Source organism: Lytechinus variegatus, chromosome 1 (assembly GCF_018143015.1).
Source record: "Lytechinus variegatus isolate NC3 chromosome 1, Lvar_3.0, whole genome shotgun sequence".
Taxonomy (NCBI): Eukaryota; Metazoa; Echinodermata; class Echinoidea; order Temnopleuroida; family Toxopneustidae; genus Lytechinus; species Lytechinus variegatus.
This window is the reverse complement of record NC_054740.1, coordinates 23,036,572-23,043,241: the sequence shown is the minus strand read 5'-3', so window position 1 is coordinate 23,043,241 and position 6,670 is coordinate 23,036,572.

Sequence of the window (6,670 nt, the reverse complement as noted above, 5' to 3'; positions counted from 1 at the left end):
CAGAAACAGAAAATCCAAATATTTAAAACAGAAAATCACTGTCCCTAATGTTATGTCACCTAGCTTGGACCTGCCCTATATGTACATGTATATATGTAATGTACGATTTGTATTCACAATGTTATTTTTCTTTGTTGAAAATAAACTGTAAGACCGGCAGCCAAGGAGATTCATTCAAGTTGGAGGACCAGAGCAGTTGACCTCATTGATTTATGGAGTAGGCCCCAGACCTCACAAACATGGCTTCCTGTCTGGTTAGAGCTGGGATCTTCCTGCCAGAATCACACAATATGTGATGTCACTACCGAGAGACCTATTTTTCAGTGTGCACTGGAGGGCACTTGACACTGCTGTGCATGGTATACTACGTCTATAATGTAAGTGCTTTAGTGATGATTTTAATGATATTTTGTGTAGCCTAGAGTATGTGAGACAATGCAATTAGTTTTCTAGTAATTATTCCCCGAGGGCAACAATTAGTTTGGGATAAAATGGGCAGCAAATTTTCCCACATTTTGGCTTTTTATCTACGTTTTTGTATCACAACTGCACTTTTTAAATTCATGAGATCTATTCAATCTTTGGAATGATATTCTTTTCATGAAAATCTATCAAAATCATACCATTCCTGAAGGCAATTTGAAAAATCTGTGTAAGGGTTAAAAAAAAAATCCTCTACAACTCATTACTTGCATTATCTGTTGATCCATTGATTGCTGTCTTTCTCATATACCTTTCTGTACTATCTGCTTTAGCTGCTGCTCTAAATTCATCTTTGTTTCACATTGTCGCAACATAATATATGCCATGACTGATATAATAGTGTGCTAACAAGACAAAAAATAATGATTCAAAAGCAAATTGATATATATTTTTACATACTTTGATCTCATTATTTTTTAAATTAATTGCAGAACCATGAAAGAGCAGTGTGAATTATTTTGCAATAAATGCATTCCCTATTTCTGTATATATTTTTTTTTTTCGGACAGACTAATTTTACTTTTTCAAACTGTGGTCCGATCCCCATTCACCATGAACCTAATTTTTTTTTGAAAAAGCCTAGTGTGTATCCATCATGTAAACACAGAATGCGAGAGATTTAGCCAGACCTGTGTTGGATGATAATGATATTTTGATGAAGGTGGCTTCTCAATATCGGTTCATCTGTCAAAAAACAAAACAACAAAAAATAAACATTAAGACAAAGACAATACTTTTGTCTTTTGTCCTCAACTTCAGATAAAAAAACTAACTTATTTTTAAGAGGATTGTGTGCTTCAATGGTTTTCCCACAAGTGAAGAATATTCATTCAATCAGTGCAATATGAGTTAGTATGGAATCTAGTTTTAGAAGTTCAATGTCAATTTTTTATTTCCATCTTGCCAGCAAGTGCTATTTACTTTTCAAGAGGCTTGCCCTCTTAGTGTTTCTGGTTGACCCCTGTTGATATTTTGTAGTGTGCCTTTTATTTCAAATATATTTGATGGAGTAGTCTAGCCAAGATGGCTTTGGGGCTTAGTGGCTGTGATCAAGATCCATCAAGAACCGGTTTGCACTCCAGAGAAGAGATGAACTGTACCTATGTTTGAAGAGAGCGCTGCTGACTTCCGGAGTAATGTTTCAATTGCATGTGATATGTTTGCCTTTGCTGTTTGAAAATCTGGTTATGTTTGGATAATCCTTAAGTACTCTTTGATGAAGAGGAAAAGTGTTCTTTTCAACCCATTTGTTGGTATCCAGTGCTCTTCAAAACATCATGCAAGCTGCGTATTATCAATTAGAAATTCAAATGGTGGCATCTGATGAGGGGTTTGTGCCTTTGTTTTACTATTACATGGTGCCTTGCAGCAGGTGGTCTGAAGGATATTAACCGTTGTATCATTTGGTAGACATAACAGCACTCTGATCTGCATGGTTTTTTCTAGTTAAGCTTATCACCATCTGGAATTCATCCACATTTCAGTCTGTGAGTGGGACTGTGATCCCCCAAAATTGTCTACCTGAATTCTCCATTTGTTCCACGGTTGTTCAATCATTGTATTGTCTGGTAGTTTTTCCTCAGGGAACATTATAAGTCATGTGCTGTGTGAATTAGAAAATTTGCATTTATTCACTTGGCTGAAGGAATTGGTGTACTTTGGAACACATACGATGGAACTTGGCATATCTGATTTGGTTGATCAGGTCATCTTTCAAATTTACGTTTATCTCTCTCCAGTGCTTTGGAAACTTTGGACAAACCTGAAAAAGGAGGGTTGATAGTGGATTGTAACATTGCCTAAAGGTAGCAGCCAGGGTAGGACGACTCTTCTAGACCCGGAGTTCCAACCATAGTGATCAATGAAAGATGCTTGTATTTTCTTGAAGAGCTTCATCAGCATCCACATATGGAGCCATCTGCCTCAGAGCGAATGATTCTTCGAGACTTGACTGTGGTTTGGTATTCAAAGAGGATTGTCGTACCTTGAAGAGCCTCAGCAGGATTTTTACATTGATCTATAATGGTGGCAGGGACGAAGGGGCATTCTAAGTATTCCAGTTTTGAAAGTTCATGTTTGAAGTTATGGAGTGTAATTAGATTTTCTAGTAGATTGTTACAACGGATTCCAACATCCAGTCAAGTCTTAGTTTTGGAAATTCTCTGTGTTGCCATCTGTGAAATTTGACATTTAATCTTCTAGGAGATTGTAACAGTTGTCATTGACCTGCCTGAAGCAATGGATTTCTGCATCTAGTTTGGAATGAGCTGTGAAATTTTCATTAGTTTTCATTCGGTGTCGTTTTGGAAAATTCCTTTTTTTTTTCTTTGCTGAAGAAAGTGTTTCCTTCATCCATTCTGGAAGTAGTTTTAGAAATGTTATTGGGTGTTGTCTCAAAAATTTGACATTGCGCTTCACTACTAGATAACATGCATTGTACTGTGATGATTGATGGTGCATTGTGGGATATAGAGTGCACTTCCTCAGGACGAGCCTATCTTGAGGGTTCGACCTGTTAGATCTAGATTCTCATATATCTTATCATTCTGAATGCAATAGCTCTATCTCTCAAATTTCTGTGGAAGAAGTGATGGATGCATACGCAAACCATTTGGTTCTGGTATAATGGTGAATAAATGAAGGGGTAACAATAAAAACAAAGAAAAGGAAAAAATGAAAAGAAACCATCACGGTTGATATATTTCTAAATGTAAAAAAAAAAGTTCAGAGAAACACAATTGTAACGGTGCATTTATCTGCAAAATTGTTCTTATATGTCCATCAGCTTTGGCAACTGCTCATTTGAAATGAATTCCCCCCCCAAAAAAAAAAAAATGCAAAACTTGCAATGACAAAATGATGCAGTAGATTAAAAAAAATAGTGACAATTGTTAGTAATAATACAGTATAATGAAATTTTAAGAACATTTTAATATCAGTCATGTAGGCAAATGTTGAAATGATGTGAAATGAAGGAAGATTGGCACATTTGGGGAGCATTTAAAGAGGAGATCTGTCAGTGATTATCACCGACTAATTTGTTATTGACCAATCAGATTCAGTAATTTACAATAGCTCTTATCTGTTGGTGAAAATCACTGAGTGAAATCTTCATGAAATGTTTCCCTGGGTGGATAGTTCAGAGGTATGGAGAGACTACAATTAATGGATTAACTGGTAAACCTTTAGGAAGGAGGTGTGGGATAAAGGGGGGGGGGGGGGGTAATGAGGAAAGGGGTGGGGCAGATTAAAGGAAATAGGGTGGTATTGTTCTAGGTTAAATAAGGAGAATACAAAGGAAATTAACAGAGAAGGGAGGGGGGGGGGGGTAGAAAACCAGTGCATTGTCTCATACACTAGGCTACACAAAGTATCATTGAAAATTGTAAATAAAGCACCTACATTATGGTTGTATGTCATGCATGGCAGTGTCCAGTGCCCCGCCCTGTACACTTAAAAATAGGACTATTGGTTGTGATGTCATGTATTGTGTGATTTTGACAAGGAGACCCAAGCAAGGATCAGACTGGCGGCCATTTTGTGGGGATTAGGGTTTGCTTCATTGAATCAAGAGGTCAGCTGCATTGGTATCCTTCATACTTGAATGAATCTTCTTGGCTGCTGGTCTTTTTTTAATCAATTTTTTTATAATCTTGCATTTGATATTGAGAACAAAATAAACTCCTTAGAAAATGAAAAAATTCTTGCTTTTCATTAATTTGTGTACCTGTAGATATTGTGCTTGCCCTACCCCTTTTTTCTCTATTATGATCTCATCCCCTTTTTTTATGACCCCCCACCCTTTTTATAGTAAGGTGGCATTTTCTCCTGCGACAATTGCTCCTCCACCAATTTCTCTGAACTTTTATTATGTGCTCATTATCAGTAGGAGCAATTTGATGGATTCACATTACGGTGCGCCATCTATCGGTTGCCGCAGACAGGCTAAAATTTTCAATGCATCGTGGGAAAAGTCTATATTTGTTGCGCGATGCGGCTCGACTGGATTATGCGGTTTACTAGGATCAAGGAGAGAAATTTGCCCCCATATTGTCTGCACGTATCTACCCAAAACTTAGAAATTTTGCCTGTTCGCCGATAGATGGCGCTCCATATTGTGAATCCACCTAATTATCGCAGGAGCAAATCTGTCGTCCTATGACAAAAGGAAGCATGCAATTTTTTAATTTTGCCCATTTTTCTTAATTTGGGATATTTTCTGAATCCAAGGCCTTCCAAAATAAGTAATTGTATTGTTATATATTTCAATATAAAAAATCATTGTGCTTATTTTATGAAGAAACTCATTTGAGACTTGCTTCCTTTTGTCATGGGATGGCAGAAATGCCACAAAACCCTTTTTGCAAGCCAAAAGTGACATTGTTTCTCATGGGTTTTCTACGATGTGTAGAAGGTAAACTAAATTTAGGCCGATTTTATTCCATCGTACAATTTTCATTTTTAAAGAAAAATATGTTTTTAAATTGTAAGGCCGGCCAAGATCAATCTTTTTTCTGAATACCTCAATTGAGCGATTTGTCCCCGAATGACTTTCATATCAACTTATTCAGTGATACAAGTACAGTATCAACAGAAAGTCAAGGATTTCCTTTAAATCATTCTCATCAGCCCTCATGATTTGGAATATCTTTTTGCAATGTTGGAGCCAAATGTCTTTAAAAAAAAAAATATTTTCAAGGAAGAGGCATGTGTACGAATGATCGACATGCAAAAAATTGGTGAAATGCAAAACCATGTTTTCAGCTTATAGAGTAGTTTCAAGAATAATGTCGCATTTTGGCTAGCAGCAGGTCAAGGTTATCCCCCCCTTGAGATTTGTACATTAATTCTATTGATTGTTGCAAAATGTATCGTTATTGATGGAAATGTTTTCCTCCTTTCGAAAGAATGTTATTTCATAATATAGCATCCAGCACTTCATTTTTTTTAGATGGGTTTTATTCAATATCCACCCAGAATAAAAGAAATCATGATCAATCCCAAATCAACTATCGTAAATAAAACTTGTGTTTATTCATTGTGGAAAACTGAATGACAATGCATTTTGCAACATAATAGATGTAATTTCATTTGAAAAGGGGAACGTTTCGTTTTTATTTTAAGAGTGAACTTCACAAAATGAAAATTTGGCAAGAGATAGATTTAGATATTTTGTAACATTGTGCTTTATATACATTGTCACACATTTGATTTGTGTGTTTGAATGATAATTGAAAATGCATCAAGAAGCAATACATTAAGAATGCTTTACAACATTTACAAACTAAGAATACATATTATTTCAAATTGGCAATGCAAAGGTCATTTGTAAATGTTGGTTAAATTTTCCTTTCTTTCTTTGTACATCTATCATAGGTGGTTTTGGAAATGAGAATTACAGGAATTCTGTTCCATTTTTTTATTGTTGCTGAAATTATTATAGGTTTAAAACTTTAAACAAGCATTTGATGAAGTTCACTCTTTTTCCAAGGGTTGTATGTACAGAGCATCACACACACAAAAAAAGGAAACCAGTTTTAGTAATAGAAATCACACTCATTATATATGTTTAAATCATACATTAAAAAAAAATGTCACATCTCTGAGGGACCAAGTAGTAATATTTTATCCTATTTAGTTGGATTTTAAAGATTTACTGAAAATTATTTTTTTTCCTTCCAATAGGATTTTTCAAACTTGTAAGAATGATACTTTTTTAAAATGATTTTCAAAATTTTGAAACAAAAGTAAGATTTTAGTCATGGAAATAGAACAAAAAAATAAAGAATAGGATTCTCCCCCTCCCCCAAATGGGGTTGGCAGCTCTGAGACCTATAGCGATATTAAAGAGGTTTAAACAAAAAAGACGATCACATGCTGTTAATGAAAGATCAATAAACATTTGCCAATGTTGAAAAAATGACCCAATTAACTGAATACCCCGGTTTCCTTTTCTGGGGGATGCTCTGTGCAAATCTACATATTAAAGGGGCTTTCAAAGGTGGTCATGCAACGATTGTGATTATTGCTATTTGTGCAAAAATATATTGTAACAAAATATGATTGCACCACCAAAATATGAAAGTACCTTTAGAAGAGAGAAAAGAGAAGGGGACAAAGAGGATAAGAGAGATAGAAAAAGAAAGGGGGAGGGGGGTCAAATTCATATGAAACCGGGTACAAGAAT